This window comes from Dermacentor albipictus, chromosome 1 (assembly GCF_038994185.2).
Source record: "Dermacentor albipictus isolate Rhodes 1998 colony chromosome 1, USDA_Dalb.pri_finalv2, whole genome shotgun sequence".
In the NCBI taxonomy this organism is placed as follows: Eukaryota; Metazoa; Arthropoda; class Arachnida; order Ixodida; family Ixodidae; genus Dermacentor; species Dermacentor albipictus.
In genome coordinates this window covers 373591438-373608628 of record NC_091821.1, presented here as the reverse complement: position 1 = coordinate 373608628, position 17191 = coordinate 373591438, and the positions used below count along the sequence as shown (strand labels likewise).

The 17191-nt window shown below is 48.4% G+C and overlaps 1 long non-coding RNA gene across 1 annotated transcript in view; it reads right to left on the bottom strand.

The window, feature by feature from the left end:
* Nucleotides 1–17191, bottom strand: part of LOC139057643 (uncharacterized) — a 52648-nt gene that overhangs the window by 2316 nt on the left and 33141 nt on the right. Inside the window, exon 2 of the long non-coding RNA XR_011512956.1 lies at nucleotides 8831–9222. This is a non-coding gene — a long non-coding RNA (uncharacterized lncRNA). The remainder of the gene's footprint in view (nucleotides 1–8830; nucleotides 9223–17191) is intronic.

Genomic DNA, 17191 nt, shown 5'->3' with positions numbered 1-17191 from the left:
GCTTGGACTATGAAGACATTTCGGACGCTTCTAAACGCCGAGGACCCTGCGTTCCCAGCGGCGAACATGAGCGAGCTGTCCGCGCTCGTAGGTGTCTGTGTGTCCTTTCTTCCCTGGTACGAAAACTTTCTTTCTTTCTTTCTTTCTTTCTTTCTTTCTTTCTTTCTTTCTTTCTTTCTTTCTTTCTTTCTTTCTTTCTTTCTTTCTTTCTTTCTTTCTTTCTTTCTTTCTTTTCTTTTCTTTTTTTTTTTAACACGCGCTGCGTTTTCGGGTAACGAACCACGTTCGGCGCAGGAAGACGCCGGCGTGGAGGCTAGGGTCTAGAAAGCCCAGATATGATGACCGAGCACCGGCCACGCGTCGGCTGCAATCGACGGTTCCGAACCTCTTTAGCCTCAGCGAGATTGTTCCCGAAAGGGGTATCAAAAGCAAGAAGCATTCGCCTTTACCTTTGGTTATATAACAGCTTTTGTGGCTGACCGTTTTTTTCGTAGCGATGTGTGTAATGTAGTTTTAATGCGATTATCATTATCTATCTATCTATCTATCTATCTATCTATCTATCTATCTATCTATCTATCTATCTATCTATCTATCTATCTATCTATCTATCTATCTATCTATCTATCTATCTATCTATCTATCTATCTATCTATCTATCTATCTATCTATCTATCTATCTATCTATCTATCTGTCTATCTATCTATCTATCTATCTATCTATCTATCTATCTATCTATCTATCTATCTATCTATCTATCTATCTATCTATCTATCTATCTATCTATCTATCTATCTATCTATCTATCTATCTATCTATCTATCTGTCTGTCTATCTATCTATCTATCTATCTATCTATCTATCTATCTATCTATCTATCTATCTATCTATCTATCTATCTATCTATCTATCTATCTATCTATCTATCTATCTTATGCCGAACCAGCGACCCAAGTTGTCTAGTAGCTTGGACCATCTCATCGTCATCACGCCACCGTAATCATGCTGTCACTCTGTCGTGATCATTCCGTCGCTGTCATGCATACGTTGTAAATTTCCGCCGCTGTGCCGTCGTCGTACAGTCGCCGTCAGGCCATTGTCGTTATAAAGCCGTCGTCATCCCATTACCGCCGTACCATCGTCATCATTTCAGAATGGTCATGTCATTGTCATCATGCGGTCGTCTCAGTGTGGCCTTCGCCGTTCCATTGTTGTCATTCCTTCATGCCATCGTAATCATGCTGTCGTCGTTCAATCGTCATTATGCTGCCGTCGTCATGCCACCGGTGTCATTGTGCCATGGTCACGCAGCCGTGATCAAGAATTTGTTGTCATACCGTTGTCACGATGCTATCGTGGTCGGTCCATCGTCGCCATTACAGCTACTTCAACAGACTCTCGTCCATGCAGTCGTCGTCATACAGTCGTCGCCACGCCATCATCGTGACACCATCGTCATCATGCTGTCGTCTTTACGCCATCTTTGTCACGTCATTGTCGACACACAGTCGTCGTCATCTTATTGCCCACATGCTTTCGTCATCATTCCACCGACATCGTTTCTTATTCGTGATTTCATTGCCTTCACTGCGTCGTCGTCATACAGTCCTCGTCATGCCGTGTTGAAAATAGGCTCCGGCGATGATATATCACAGCAAAATTGGCCAATACAAGAAATAGTGTATGTTGCATGTAGTCGAAGCAGTAAAAATCTTAGAATGACCACTACAGATTGTAAATAAGAGTGCCTTCTTCAATACGGTCTGTCGTAAATTGCTTCTATGCGACTTGCAGTGATGCCGGCAGTCATTGTGAGATGGGTTCCGGCGAAATTTTTGTTTCAACGTCGCCGCGTCACTGCGCGGGTTCTCACTGATGATCTACCTGGTCAAGCTCCTGGCCGATGGGACAACGCTGCCCGTCCTGCGGGCAGACCTCCACTCTAGCACACGTGCTCTGGGAGTGCGGGTCGACATACCCCAAGTTCAGCAAAGAGGAGTGGGACTCGCTTCTGCGTAGCCCCGCTCTAGAGAAGCGAATCCTGGCTGCCCGGCGTGCCCACGACCGGGCCAGTGGGCTAGACCTGCCGGTGCCGACGTGAGGCTAGCCGGGGGCGCGACGAGTTCATGTCCTCGCTGGACCTGCAATAAATTTCTTTCACTCACTCACTCACCCACGTGACTGAAGTGGTATCGCCATGAAACAGCGGTATCGACAAGAGATAGAGATACGAGCTTTAATGATGTGCTGGAGATGTTAGTCTGGCTTTTCGCCTGACGTGCTACTCCGGATGCTGGGTGATGGTTATGATTTATACAGTGATAAACACTTAATAGCACACACACACACACACACACACACACACACACACACACACACACACACACACACACACACACACACATATATATATATATATATATATATATATATACTATATATGTGTGTGTATATATATATTTATATTTATATTTATATATATTAGAGAAATAGAGAGTTTCGTTAAGGCTCGTGGCCCTCAAGAACATCAGCAGCGCGCGCAGGTGGTGCTTTGCCACGGGCCAAGAATGTGCCGCAGCTCCAAGCTCGAGTCCCTTTGCAGATGCAGTGCCGCCTTCAAAGACTGTCTCTTTGACGCGCAGCGGCAGCATTCGCACAGAACACGTTGGAGGCCTTCAGGGGCATTACATTCAAAGCACACTGGTTAGTCAGTCAATTGAATCTTGCACTTGAAGTAGTTTGTGTAGGCCACGTTGAGTCTGATGTAGTGTAGGCATGTTTCACCTGCATGTCTGAACAATTTTGTATAGAGGTCCATACTGATGGCTCGCATCTTTCCAGAGGGATCGAGCGCTGGGAACACCAAGCGTGTGCAGATACCGCTGTCGCCGGGTCTTGTCTCGAGAAAGGTATCTGTACCATTTCTCTCGAAGTGTCGTGTCCAGCTTTGGCAGGATCAATAAAATGTTTTGCTTGCCTCGTGTACAATACTGAACCGCCTTGTCTGTCTCAAACTTAGCGTCCGTCGCAGGGTAAGAGCAGAAGAAAAAGAAAAGCCAAGCGGATTTTCTGAAGATCAGAAGCGAGCACATGCATGCTCATACATATTGTAAATTAGATAATCCCACAGAGAAACAGATAGGATTTTGATTTTTCCAGTATGAGAAGAGTCGATTTAAGAACAGAAATTCAACACAACAGAATGCACGAAAAGGCGGGGGAGGGGCGAAAAGAGCGTGCAGGACACAGGAGCAAGAGACAAGGCGCGCCATCGCGACGGCTCCTCAGTCTCTCTCAGCTCGATATGCCAGGACAGGCGTGTGCCGCGCGGCAGCCCGTGCCCGGGTGTCCATAGATCACCGATACGCCGCCCGACACTCCCCAGGGTGCGCTTCGTAAATCAACGGGCCCTTGGCGTCGGGGCAGTAAACGTCGCACTCGGCGCGAGCCGAGTCGTTCCTGGATCGCCGGACGCATCGCCGCGGCTTCCTTGTTGTGTGCGAACAGGCTCGCACGGGTGGCGCGTCATACACTTCCTTCGTCGACGAGGTCCGTGTACAGCGTAGCCGGCTACACAGTGTGCGTACAGACAGCGGAGGAAGAGTGTGCCGCACGCTTTTCGCAGCCCACATATACCGTCCTTGATGCGGAGTCCAACCCCGAGGCACTGCGTGCATTAGGGGCCATTATGACCTATCTCTTTCGGTAATGGCCAACTGCCCCCCCCCCCCCCCCGCTTCTCGGCGACGTCTAACGGTCCGCGATAGAGACCGGGGCTCAGCGCGCAGGAGGCGCTCTTGATCCCTCCTTGTGTTGCCTCACCGCCGTGTCGTGAGCGAGCAGAAGATGATGTCTTGCTCGTTTCCCGCGAGATTGGTTTTTGTGTTTTGTGTATCACCCCTTCTCTTCTTTGTTTACATGAAGACGTGGTACAGGTGCATTCGCTGACGATGCCCCCCCCTCCCCCCCCCCCCCCCTATCTTCGCGAAGCCCTGTCTAGAATAACGCCGGGTCAGGCAGCGCTTGTTCACATCCCCGTGCGCATGCCATTCGATTGTTGACTTGTTGATTATGTCCGTCGGCTCGTTTAAACATGGTTCCTCTCTCATTTTTCCTCTCTATAAAGCGCCTTTGTTAAAACAACGTAGTTTAATCAATGATGTCAATCAATGCTAGACGTCTCCTGTTTTTCAGTAGTTGTTCTTGTTAACTATAGCACTACTTAACTTCTTCCATAATGATTAAAATGACAGGCTGCAGTTCACAAGTATTCACAAGCGAAAAGTAGCCGTCTGTCTGCGCGTGCGCGCGCGCGCGTGTGTGTGTGTGTGTGTGTGTGTGTGTGTGTGTGTGTGTGTGTGTGTGTGTGTGTGTGTGTGTGTGTGTGTGTGTGTGTGTGTGTGTGTGTGTGTGTGTGTGTGTGTGTGCGTGCGTGCGTGCGTGCGCGTGCGTGTTTAAGAAATTCGGTTTATACAGAGACTATAGAGAGACTATATAGAGACAATACTGACCAACATTGCAACTGATAAAAAAAGAGGGGGGCAAGAAATAAGGAGAGAGAGATAAAAGAGGAGGACTTCAGCAACGGAAATCGCAGTGAAAAGCCCAATAGTCTCTTTCAGACCATTACAAATAGCACAGTCCCATGGCAAGCTGCCTCTAGAATTCACTAGTAATAACAGATTCATTTGTTACTTCCAACGCGGAAATGACTTCCCTTGACAATTATATGTCAAGATAAGACAAGAGATTAAACAATTTGCGTTGCTTGTAGTTATTTGACGCTGATTTACAAATGAATGAGCGTTTAACGTTATTTTTGCAATTACTTAACGTGGCAGAAGTCAGTTAGGGATGGACGGGAGGGGGTATCGTTGACTTGCTCATTTCGCTTCCCTCGAAATAGGGCCTCCACGACTGCAAATCAATCTTACGACCCCCGCGGCACACATTGCCATAACCCGCGCTACGCCCTGCGGAAGAAAGAATGGGCGCAAGAACAAGCTCCATCCCTGCACAGGGAGAAAAGCAATCGGTTGCCTACCACACTGGTGGGAGCTATCGCCACGTCCGGAGGCAACAGCTTGCGGAGCGTATGCATGCACTTGGTCTATTCCTTTTCCCATGGGTGGTCTTTGGGCTCACACATCTATGTCGACGGCACAGCGATATGGCGGCCTTAATTAGAGGAGAACAGCGGCGTCGGTTTGTACGCGTTCCGCATATACTTCCTACCAGAATGCGCGGACGTCTTCAATCACACAGCCACACGGGGCGAAGCGTTGATTGCGGCCGCGCCTATAATACGGGCGTGTAGCGTGCTGTGTGCGGTTCCGACAGTGGCGGTAGTATTTCCATGCGCTCAGCGTTGAGGCATAAGGACAGACGCGGAAGCTGTAATTTGCGTGTCGCCATTATGGCCACCGCCCGCCGCTCATAAACGCCTTATATTCCCGTGGTTGGGTGGCGACCACAGCGCTTTCGTTTCCATTCGGTCGGGTCGCTCTATAACGTCCGGTGAACAAACCGTGCTGCACTTTTTTTTCAACATGGTAGCCTTGGAGCGTGTGGCACCGCGGCATCATTCGGCTGGAGGAAAACGTAAGCCTTCGCACGTCCCGCTAAGGAGGTGCTTGCGGTCTTCCTACAAAGTCTGCACGTCTTAACGAGACCCTGTATGTATAATGCATACGTGTTTTCGTACGTGCATGTTTCTGCCGCGTGTCTGTGTGTTCATGGCGTGTGTAATATAATCATTCAGCCAACATCTGGAACACCATGACAGGCCATCGGCCAGGATGATATTTCAAGTTTCTATAGCCATGACGGGCTGCAGATTGTACAAATAAATAAATAAATAAATAAATAAATAAATAAATAAATAAATAAATAAATAAATAAATAAATAAATAAATTGTTAAGATGCGTTATAGTTCAATTGATTGGACGCGCAGATAGCAGAGCACGTAGCGAGAGGACACAGAGTGTCCTCTCGCTACGTGCTCAATACGTACTACGTGCGCAATAAATAAATAAATAAATAAATAACACTCGCTATACATGCCGCTCCAATGCAAACGGGCTCGAGCCTCTTTCAGACACATTGGCAACGAACCAGTATTGATTTCTTTCTTTCTGGCTAGCGTTCAATGTATTTTACGTGTCCGTGCATCAACCATTGAGCGTGGCCCGATCCCCGAGGTAGTGCAATGCCGGGTTTACCCGCGGCGGAGGTGAAGCAGGCTTCAAGCACTCTACCCGTAATAATAATAAAATTAAATAATAATTAATGAAATTAATCAACCAAGATGCATTGTTTCAAGCCGACTAGTATATATTCTGTAATTGCTTGTGAAGAGCACATGGACTCACGAGCAGGATGCGTTGCCATATACGCAAAGGATAAAATGTATGCACAGTCATACACCCTTGACTCGCAAGAGGACAATGCCACCGACTGTGGGGACGTCTGTGCCGTACAAACGAAAGACAGAACTGTGATATACCCACTGTATATATCTCCAGACATACCCAAATGTGATATCGAGAAGTTAATCACCACGTACTTTGCACTGGTTAGCCGTGATGACACTGCCACCGTGATCATCGTTGGAGACTTCAATGCGGATATTTCAAAACCAGCCAAGAAACGGTTCGGTCAGTTTGTGTTAAAAGAGTTTGGTTTGAAGTACCACACCGATCCGAGTCACTCAACTACTCAACAACGGTCGCGTATAAATTTAACTTTGGCCAAGATTCTGTCTAAGGTTGTAACCGAGCCAAGCAGTGTATATCACAGTAATCACAAAGCTATCGTCATTGTGTGGCTTGCCACAGCTTAACTGGTCATCCACCTTTACAGAGTGGAACTGCTCCGCAATTTTTGCTTCATCTTGTTTCTTATTTATTCATTGTTGTCAACCTTATTTTGTGGATGCCGTCGAGGGTCTCGATGTCTGCATTTCAATGGTTCGACATGACGTCACGAACGTTCCCCACCTCGGTTGTTGCGTGGTGATAGAACCTGTGTTAATTTGGCTGCTTTGGAAAGGACAGCCTCCTAAATCCGCGTTTTCTACTTTCGCCTATAGCCTGTAGCACATGAATTTTTGTGTCAGCATGCTTGTCGGCATTAATAATTTCTTGCGGCTCGTTACAGAACGTTTTAGCACAAGTTTACCGCTGTGCAGTTACCGTCACTGCACCGCATGCCATCCTCGCCTGCAAAGCGCGCAATAGCTGCCACAGCTCACGCGCTGTTGTCACGTGATCAGTGCGGTCACGTTACTGCAGAAGGGCGGTGCTATCTTGAACATTTTCGCGCTTGTGTTGCGTTACATTGGTCAGCTGGAAGATTGAGAGAGAGAGAGAGAGAGAGAGAGAGAGAGAGAGAGAGATGAAAGGCGCAAAGGTTAACCAGAGGTGGCTGGGTATACTTTGCAGTGGGGAAGCGGGAAAGGGTAGAACAGATAAGGAGAAAAGAAGGCGATGATACGAAGGCAAGCACGAGGACAGTAACTGAGAAAGCGATCATTATTATCAAAGTGAAACTCTCCTTGGCTCTTTCCCCCACTTTGCATGGACGGCTGTTTCGTTCAGTAAGCGGGACCAATTCCGAAGGTGTAATCAAAGGTGGCGGCTTGGTGGGCCACTGACACCACTGCACGATGCGTCTCCTCGAAAGAGGCTTAACGTGGGCCGATCCTGGAGGCAGTGCATGGTCACAGTATTCACGCGCCTGATAGAATTAACCACTAGAGCTCACATATTGCCCCTTCCCGGCCAGCGGCATCTATCTCGGCAGGCATTTACCTGGATACTCCCGCTGAATTTCGACACTTTTCATGCGATGTTTCGTGGCTTTTTTTTTATTTAAACCACTTTGTGCTGCTATCCTAGATGCTGGTGTATTAAATATTTCCCTTTGGAGTATTCAGCGTTGTTATTCATAATCAACAAGTGCAGACGCGAGTGTTCTGAGAAAACGAAAATAGTCATTTTGGAGGCTTTATAAAGCACTGGTATATCTCGTCAGTAGTATACAGAAAAGGGGCAGAAAATGGCTCCCGCCTTGCTAAATATGTCAACAGGTAAGGATGAGAAACGTAAGTAGCGGATGAAGTTTGGCACGGACGTACTTCGCTGCGAGAGGTTTGACCAGGACCGTACGAGACCGGTGTAAGCATCGTATACTGCAGCCGCCCTGCCAATTGAGAAGCCTGTATGTAAGCTCTGCAGGTGGTAGCCGCCATCGATTCCTACTTATTATTAAAGCTTCCAGTGACGAAAACTTCATCTGAAACCGTATGATCACGGAGGCACTGAACCGACGCCGCTGCTCGGCGGCATTCACATTTCTGGGTCACTCCAGCCACGCTGACGCAGACGTGCAATCAGCAAATTGCTTTTGGGTGCGGTAATTTCACAATACTTCGTTCAAACCAAGCTGACGAAGCATTGACATCGTATGCTGCCCATTTGTTTCCCTATAGAAAGAGCCGCCAGATACGTTGCGAACTTTTCGATTGCACCTATACAGGAGTCGGGAGGCAACGCCACACGCACGCCCATGCCTTACCCGACCCGGTAGACTCTTCCGAACGATCTTCATAGAAACTTCCAATAATTACAGACAGTCATAGAGATCTCAGCATGGACATTCCGTCTGAACACGCTGTCAAACTCCGCATACGCAAGTATCGTCGCCATCTGCACAGCGTGCGTCTGCGACGAACGGAAAAGGGAAGCTCGGCGAGGTGAGAAAGACAGAACAAAGAAACAAAGGTTGAAACTGCATAGAAGATCACGGGAGCCGTCCGGTGCATTCACCTGGGTCCTCACTCAACGGCGAAGGTCCCCGCCCGTTGCTTTCGGCGACAGCTCGGCAGCTGTAGACGGCAGGGACGACCTCAATTCTCGCGGCGCGCAGTGGAAGGCATCGCGTGTGCCGCTTGCTGTGCGCCACATGTTCGGGGCCAACCGACGATCGTTTTTCGTGCTTGGTCGAGATTCGGGTCAGCGTCGTTCACAATGGCTGCCGCTGACCTGGAGACGCAGTCGTGCCACGTGACTCACGCGCAGAACCGGTTGATGCCTGCGCGCTGCCCTTTGCGGTGTACATACACTGTGTACTCGTGCACTGCGAACACGTCGAGGTCGCACCGCGTCTGTTTCTGCTGGCCACCCTGCGCGTGGTTCTTGATTGAGCTGTCGTAGATTTCCTGAAAAAAAAAAAATCGGGAAAATTACAAGCAAGGATATGACAACTTTTTCTTGTGTATAACTCGATGGCAATCAAAATGTGCCCTGGCAAATATGCCATTAACTCAAAGATAATTGGTATATGCATGCGCCAGCCAATCATGTTCGCTCCTTGTCGGGACGTCGCCAAACAGGCGAACTTCTTTCACTATCAGTCACAAAAGAACTACGTTTTGCAGCGCGGTGGTACAGAATGCAGGTGAATTAAGAGCGGTTTTGCCTGCATAGCTTGTATTCAATTCCGGTGTTATTGTCTCATCCGCCGCCATGACCGTGAATGGCGCCAAGGAGACAGCCACCACCGTCGCTCAACTGGTATGGAGAATCACGCGCGTCATGCACAGTTGGTGGGTACGACTCCCACCGGCAGAAAGCTGTCTTTTCTTAAGCTTTTCCTTATCATTTCTAGACTACAACTAAAATGAAATCACGCTTAATTTCCGCGGAGATTTCCCTGGCTTCATTTCCTGTTGGCCTGATGCGGTTGTTAGGCGAAAGTTTGAGTCCTTCATTTCCTCTGGTTCATCCCACTCATCTGAGCATAGTGTCACCAAAGTTTGCGGCTGTGAAAAAAAAAAACTTAAAAATAAACAAGGACGGATTGTTTCGCGCGTTGCTTAGTGCGTCACCGTAGTAACGTCGCGGAGGGTCCTTACGCGATTCTTATCTCCACGTAGCCGTATTTGCGTCGCTGCGTGGACAGAAAGGTATAGGCGAAGACATGGGACCTATATTTCTGTGTATTTATCTAGCTAATCTCGCCGGGCGCTTCCAAGTGGCCTTTTATTGACCCTGGAGAAATGGTGTAAGCTTGATATTAGGTTCTTAATTGCACCACTGTCAACACCACACTTTCACTACATGTTCGAATCACTCCCGCTCTACAACTTTCGGTTGGTAGTGCTGTGATTTGACATAAGATGAAGGTTTTGTTTTGATTAGGAATTATATTTGACTTCTATCGGTTTGCCCTGATCTCCACTGATATCGCGCTGGTTTCTGTTGTGTCTTTGTGTCTTCTCCTCTGAAATGGTTCATAATGAGGCAAAGAAGCATTTCACGCTTTCAAGAAAGCTGCTGAGTCTTCGGTGTTTGTAGGAAAACGAAAAGTATCAGAGTGTAGCCAACCGCAAGTGAGCGACGAGCAACCGAGAACATCGTGACTGCCCAAGGACCGCTGGAAGGAAAACCTCGGATGAAGTCGTATCCGTGATAACTACCACGCACTAACGGAGTAATAAAAACACGCCCATACAGCTATGCAACTCGAGACTTGGCATCGCTTACAGAAGATTAATCGGCGACACATAATTCTGGCGCCTGTTGCACCAATATATAGCTTCATTTAACCCAAGTGCCGCTCCTTGAAATGATAAGATAGGGTGATAGGGGCGTGGACAGAAATTTTAGTACGGTAACTGCTATTTGTTGCTTAGCTGCAGCGTTGCTGGTGTGTCTTGAGGGTCAACGCCGACAGAACGCCTTGAAACGACGGTGCTGAAAAGAAATCAGAAGAATTTTGTAACGCCGTATAAGATCAGCTACTGGCCAAAGCCGCCAATTAACATATCGCTATTACCGTCGTTGATGTATCACCACCTGCGTGATCACTTCCCTGTACAAATGTGTGGCTCTCAAGTTTAGACGCCGCGGACTGGTTAGGCCAGAAACGCCCACATAGAGCGTTCATTCTATTCTTTTTCAGCCGCCGTGGTGGCGTAGTGGCTATGGCGTTGGCGCGGCTAAGTCCAAGGGCGCGGTATCGAATCCCGGCCGCGGCGGCAGCATTTCGATGGGGGCGAAATGCAAAAACGCCTGTGGCATCATACTGTGGTTCCGGCGCGTAAAATTGCAGAACGCAAGTTTTTTGTTTCTTTTTTCGACAAAGAATGCAGAGAAAAGTAGGGCATACATCTCGCGGCTATAACGGCTAAAATTAATTAATGTTTCTGCCTACCAGGGCTGCCCCTTATATGTACATCTTATTCACAGACTACAAACTGACGAATATGGCGCTAAATGCCAAAAAGGAGCCTGCTAACAGTGTCCGTCTCAGGAAGAGGACCTTATAGTGTTGAAGCAATGAACGACAATCTTATGGGCATCATTAAGGAGTGTGCAATAGAAGTCGGTAGTAACTACGTTAGACAGGATACCAGTAAGCTATCGCAGGAGACGAAAGATCTGATCAAGAAAGGCCAATGTATGAAAGCCTCTAACGTTACAGTTAGAATAGAACTGGCAGAACTTTCTAAGTTAATCAACAAGCGTAAGACATCTGACATAAGGAAGTATAATATGGACAGAATTGAACATGCTCTCAGGAACGGAGGAAGCCTAAAAGCAGTGAAGAAGAAAGTAGGAATAGGCAAGAATCAGATGTATGCGTTAAGAGACAAAGCCGGAAATATCATTACTAATATGGATGAGATAGTTCAAGTGGCTGAGGAGTTCTATAGAGATTTATACAGTACCAGTGGCGCCCACGATGATAATGGAAGAGAGAATAGTCTAGATGACTTTTAAATCCCACAAGTAACGCCGGTAGAAGTAAAGAAAGCCTTGGGAGCTATGCAAAGGGGGAAGGCAGCTGGGGAGGATCAGGTAACAGCAGATTTGTTGAGGGATGGTGGGCAGATTGTCCTAAAAAAACTGGCCACCCTGTAAACGCAATGCCTCATGACCTCGAGCGTACCGGAATTTTGGAAGAACGCTAACATAATCCTAAACCATAAGAAAGGGGACGCCAAAGAATTTAAAAATTACAGACCGATCAGCTTACTGTCCGTTGCCTACAAAGTATTTACTAAGGTAATCGCAAATAGAATCAGGAACACCTTGGACTCCTGTCAACCAAAGGACCAGGCAATGTCCGTAGACAGGACCCTAACTCCGGTCCAATGTCAACCCTGTTTCTTAGTCAGTCCTGTTAACAAGTCTTGAACAGAGCTCCTAAAGAACGCGAGTTTCTGCAGAGGTAAATTACATGTAGGAAAAAAAGAAAGAAAAAGTTCCACCAAGTGTCGACGTATAGAGTGGTTCAAATTATTCGATGATTAAATGTTGATGTTATCTCTCTGTACGGTCTCTATTTCATGTTCATTATTCACTAATTTCCCATCCTATTCGTATCACGTTTCACGCGCTATTACCTTGACCTTGTCTTCTTTAGCGTCTACACTCGGTTGACCCGTTCATTTTTTTACCAAGAGGCCAGGTGACTGTGCACTCTATTGTACAATGTGCCTAAGTTTCGGCTTTATTGGGGCTAATTATGCACGTATCGTTAATTTTACTTACTCTGCAAATAATTCTCATTTCTTGTGAGCACCACCGAAGCCGCCTTTCAGACACCCTTTGCCTGTCGCGAGCCCAGCTTATCTCAAGCGAACTCGCTCCATGTTCCAAAAGTGTGCCGTACGGTAACTTTGCCTCAACATGCCTATAACTACGTCGGTGCACCCTTTACAGGGCTTTAGTGAAACGTGGTTAATTCTCGACTATATTGGCGCTAATTACGCCCGTACCGTTCGTGTTACTTACTGTGCGACTAAATCTTGCTTCTTGTCTCATTGAAAAATACATTTACATATCTCCTGTGACTCGCTATGACATCCCGAAAGCGTGAAAGGGTCATTTTTTTAGGAAGTGGTTACAAGATACCCAGATACGCCAAACGGTGTCAAGTCAACCAAGACTGTCATCAAAAACAATTACTTCAGGGTCATGATAGTGTATGCTTAATGGCTTTTGCGCTATGCACGTCTCTCTTAGTTAACGCATAGAATTTACGACGACACATACTCAGAGTAACTGCTCAGCATCCGTAAAGGCAGGAGGCCCACCCGCGCAAATTTTCAATCTGCTTTGCACAGCATTCGCATTTTGCCCCAAAGATTGCATATTCAAGGGTTATGTGCTACGAAGTATAGTTTCGGCGAGTATGCTACATGAAACATTTTGGGGCCCGAAATGAAACCAAGCAAAATGCCACAGCTTCGCCTGAAGTGCGAAGCATTGACAGCGATTTTAAAACCTGAGGGTATTAAAATGTATACAGAGTTAGGGCTCATCATTTCATGGATAATGCAGTACAACTTACAGTGGACGTTCGCTTACTAACTAAACACGCGTCATGTCACGAACCCACAGGCACACGTGAACAGAGTTCACGCAGTGACCGCGAGCACACGCAGTCACAACGCTAGCGTGATGAACGCCGGCAGCGGGGAGCGCGTGTTTGTTCAAAAGCGAACGTTCCATGCTACCGCTCCCTCTATCATTTCACAGTGCCGTGCCTCCGTTTCACAGGAGATCATGTAACCTACCGCGAGGGCTGGGCGCGCGCCGTCGCACCCGGGACATCACGGCGGCGGCGGGATGCTATGTGAAGGTTCACAGCGGTGCATCTACGCAGGCTATCGCTTTCACAGCTCTGAGTGAAAAAAAAAATGCGTTTTTCTTTCTGTTCTCTTCTTTTTTGCGTGACTTTTACGTTAGTCATCCGCACGTATTCACATACGCACCTTTTCAACGAGAGCGTCCTGGGCGTCGCTATAATGCGCTCTGGGCTGTGCTAATTGCGCGTAAACCTCCACGTAAAAGCATTACATGTGCTACCTTGTATACGTGCCTTTGCATTCCCGCAGCACAGTCCAGAGAGGAGGTTCTCGCCCTCCCCCGATGAAAACGTCTGTAGCTTTGCACGCGCTAATCATGTGGGCTAATCCCGGAGGCATGATGGACCGATCGCTTAAGTCAGGGACGATGTAGGGCTTCAGGTGCCTTACATGCTTTTCTATACGTCGAAACTATCGCCCAACTGCGAACAGACTTTCTTTCTCATCTTCCAAGCGATATCATTTGTCACAAAAAGAAAAAGAATAAGAAAGTGTAAGAAATACGAAAGTATACGCCATAAGAGATGTGGCAATCAGAACAAAGAAAAAAAAACAGGCCAGTAGGGCTTTTCCAATGAACGAACTCCGTTAGCAGCCGGCACAAAAAACAACTTTGTTTTGTTCCGCCGCTTTATTACCTGTGGGTACATAAATATAGAAGCTTGCAGTACTGCGAAAAGTTAAAAAAGCAGCTTCAAAGGGTAAAGTGAAGGGAGATGGACGAATAGTAAGGATGTCACAAAAGTCGCGTTATTTCTTCAATTCTCCGCCTCCGCATCCTATGTGTACACGCCTATTAAGCATCGCTTGTTTAAGAGTGGGCCGCAAGCCTACGTGCCGTACCGTTTCACAAACGGCGGCGAACGTGATCTTGGGTACATCCAGAGCACGTTGAGCTATGTGTGTTCGTGACTGCTGTATTGTGTGTGATTGATTTGTTCGCCGGAGGAGGTGACCGCTGGTAGGGTATACACCATGGTGGCTACACAGCCGGGCTACGTGAACCCGTCTTCGTCCGCAGCTATTGCTTTCTGTGTGATTAAATTGACTGCCAATGAAGGTGACCGCCAGTGGGGTCTGAACTACGGCGAGAACCAGTGTGCACGTGTGTGATCCATGTCTAGGCGGCAAGAGGTGAACGCTGGCGCCTCGAGAGGCTTATAAAAACGCGCCGATCCGACACTTCACCAGTCTGCTCCGGGGACGACAAACGAACGCCGAGCCCCTCCCGGGCAAATAAGCTGCCGCCATAACGCCCCGACACCGAACACCGCCAGCTGCCGTGGAAGCCAGCCGCCGACGTCGAGGCGCCGACTTCGAGGATCACTTACGGGCCCGCATCGGTTGGGACGGACTGTTGGCGCGCCCGGTTGACTGTACGTCACTTTTGATTCTGTGGGCTGTGGACTCTAAATACCTGCTTTCCCGATTACTGTTTAGGAATGTAGTTTGAACTGATGTTCACTGTTCACGTTGCGATTGCACATAGTAACTGATCAGCATTGTCACACCTGTTCTTTGGAATTGTCACTTTCGTATTTTTTTCTGTCTAACATATTCACATCCACTGCTTAATAACGCCAGATTGTTTTGTTGCTGAGAAATCGCATTAAATTACTGCCCTTTGCTTGATTTCATCAGGCCTTTGTCTCGTTCACGACGGCAATCGGCGAAAGCCAGGCACCAGACTCCACCCCCTTATGCCACTACTCAGGAAGAGCTAACGCATCGACTCTGAGTCGTGTGACAAAGGACACGACACAAGCTTCATCCTTTCTGCCCGTCCTTGATTACGTTTATTTTATTTTATTTTTCCTTATAAACTTCCGCAGACGTCGCACCATAATAGCAAGGCCGAACGTGAACCCTGAACCCGAGCCGAACACGCGTTAAATCCACGTTCATTGCGCAATGAAAGATAATCGAGTCGCGAAGGCGCGACACGTCACGGCCGCAGTAATTTCCTTCAATAACATGCGGGCGCATTTTTCATCCCGGCGACAAACAATCGCGCACGCAAAAAGCACAGTCACGCGCAAACTGGTCTCCCTCGGAGAATAAGGCCGCATGCAGCCGCGGCGGGGAAGGAGTAAAATGGGAGCCCATATTGCCCACGCCATTAGCCTTAATTTGCGGCGCGCGTGGATGCGCAGTCGCTTTTCCGCCAGCCTTTATGCGCCGTCCACGCATTACGGCGACCGCAGCCGATGGTGGTTGGTGCACGCGCTCGCAACGCGGCGGAAGCGTGCGCGATTAGCGCTGGCGTCTACGAGCGTCGCCAGGACACGAGGACGCGAATAAAGCCCTCCCTCCCCCCTCATGAAAATAAACGAAGGAGAGGGTGGGAGGTGTGCATTTGCCGCGAGGCTCCCTAATCGTCAACGCGACAACTTGGGAGACAGCCCGAGCGCCCGTATACAGCACCCATTTGCGCGTAGGAGCGTGGCGGGTATAAGGAGAACTGCCTCTCGTATGCGAGACTCGCGCACATACACACGCGCCTGCATGCGTGCGCGCCACGATGGCTTACGGCGAAGAAAGCGGGGCGAAGAGCTGCGGCGGCGGATATCGTGTCCTGGAGACGCGGCGAAGATGGCGGACTCGCCGGAAACGAGCTTCGCGGACCGCGAGCGAATTAAGCGACCGCGGGGGTCGTTTACGCCGCGCGCGTGCTCGCGGTCGCCACCTGTCCACCACGTGGCCATAATAAGAAACACGCCCCGCATCGCGGTTGCGTCTTTCGATGCGTGCAGCTGGAGGTGCAGCTGTCTCGGTCCTCCGCAACTGCGTGTCTATTACAGTCCGTGAATGGCCGCGTGGCGGCCGCATGGTGGCACCGTTTCGACAGGTCTTGCTTGTGTGCCTGGTGTTCTGTCAAGGACACGGAGCGTGGCCTCGGCGCGTTCCTAACGAACCGGTCACGCATAGAAAGTGTGACCAGAAGGCTCGAGGCCTATTAGGAGATAATCGGGGGGCCTTACCGCAGACGCTACACTACCTGCTCACGTCCTCGTCTCTGCAGTGTCTTCGTCTCTATGCATCTTTTGCCGACGGCCGCCAAATGAAATGCTGCGCGTGTCGATGCCTCCGGAATCCGCAGATCTAGACAATAATTTCGTTCTGCGCAGTGTGGAGGAATAACGCGCTGACTCGTCTTGATCGCTTGAGCTAAATAAAAGATCGATAACGGGCGCCATGTTTAGCGCTGGACTGTGAGGCACTCGCTGGTTGGTTGAACTCGAAGAAGTCCAGGTGCAAGGCACCCAGACGCAGCGCGCCGCAGCACAAAGGCGGCAATTCCCGGTGTTAGCGTCTAGAATAATTTAATTAATTAAATGATCAATTGATTAACAGATACTGCTGACTCTTTGCTGATCCAAGCAGGAGTACGTGGGTACATCAGTGAGTATGAAAACAGTACAAAGCATAAAAATTAATCAAAACAAACGCAATCATTGTAGAAACGCAAACGCTATAGAAATAGTTTAGTACAACAAAGAAACCAAACGTCAATTCATTTTTGTTTAGC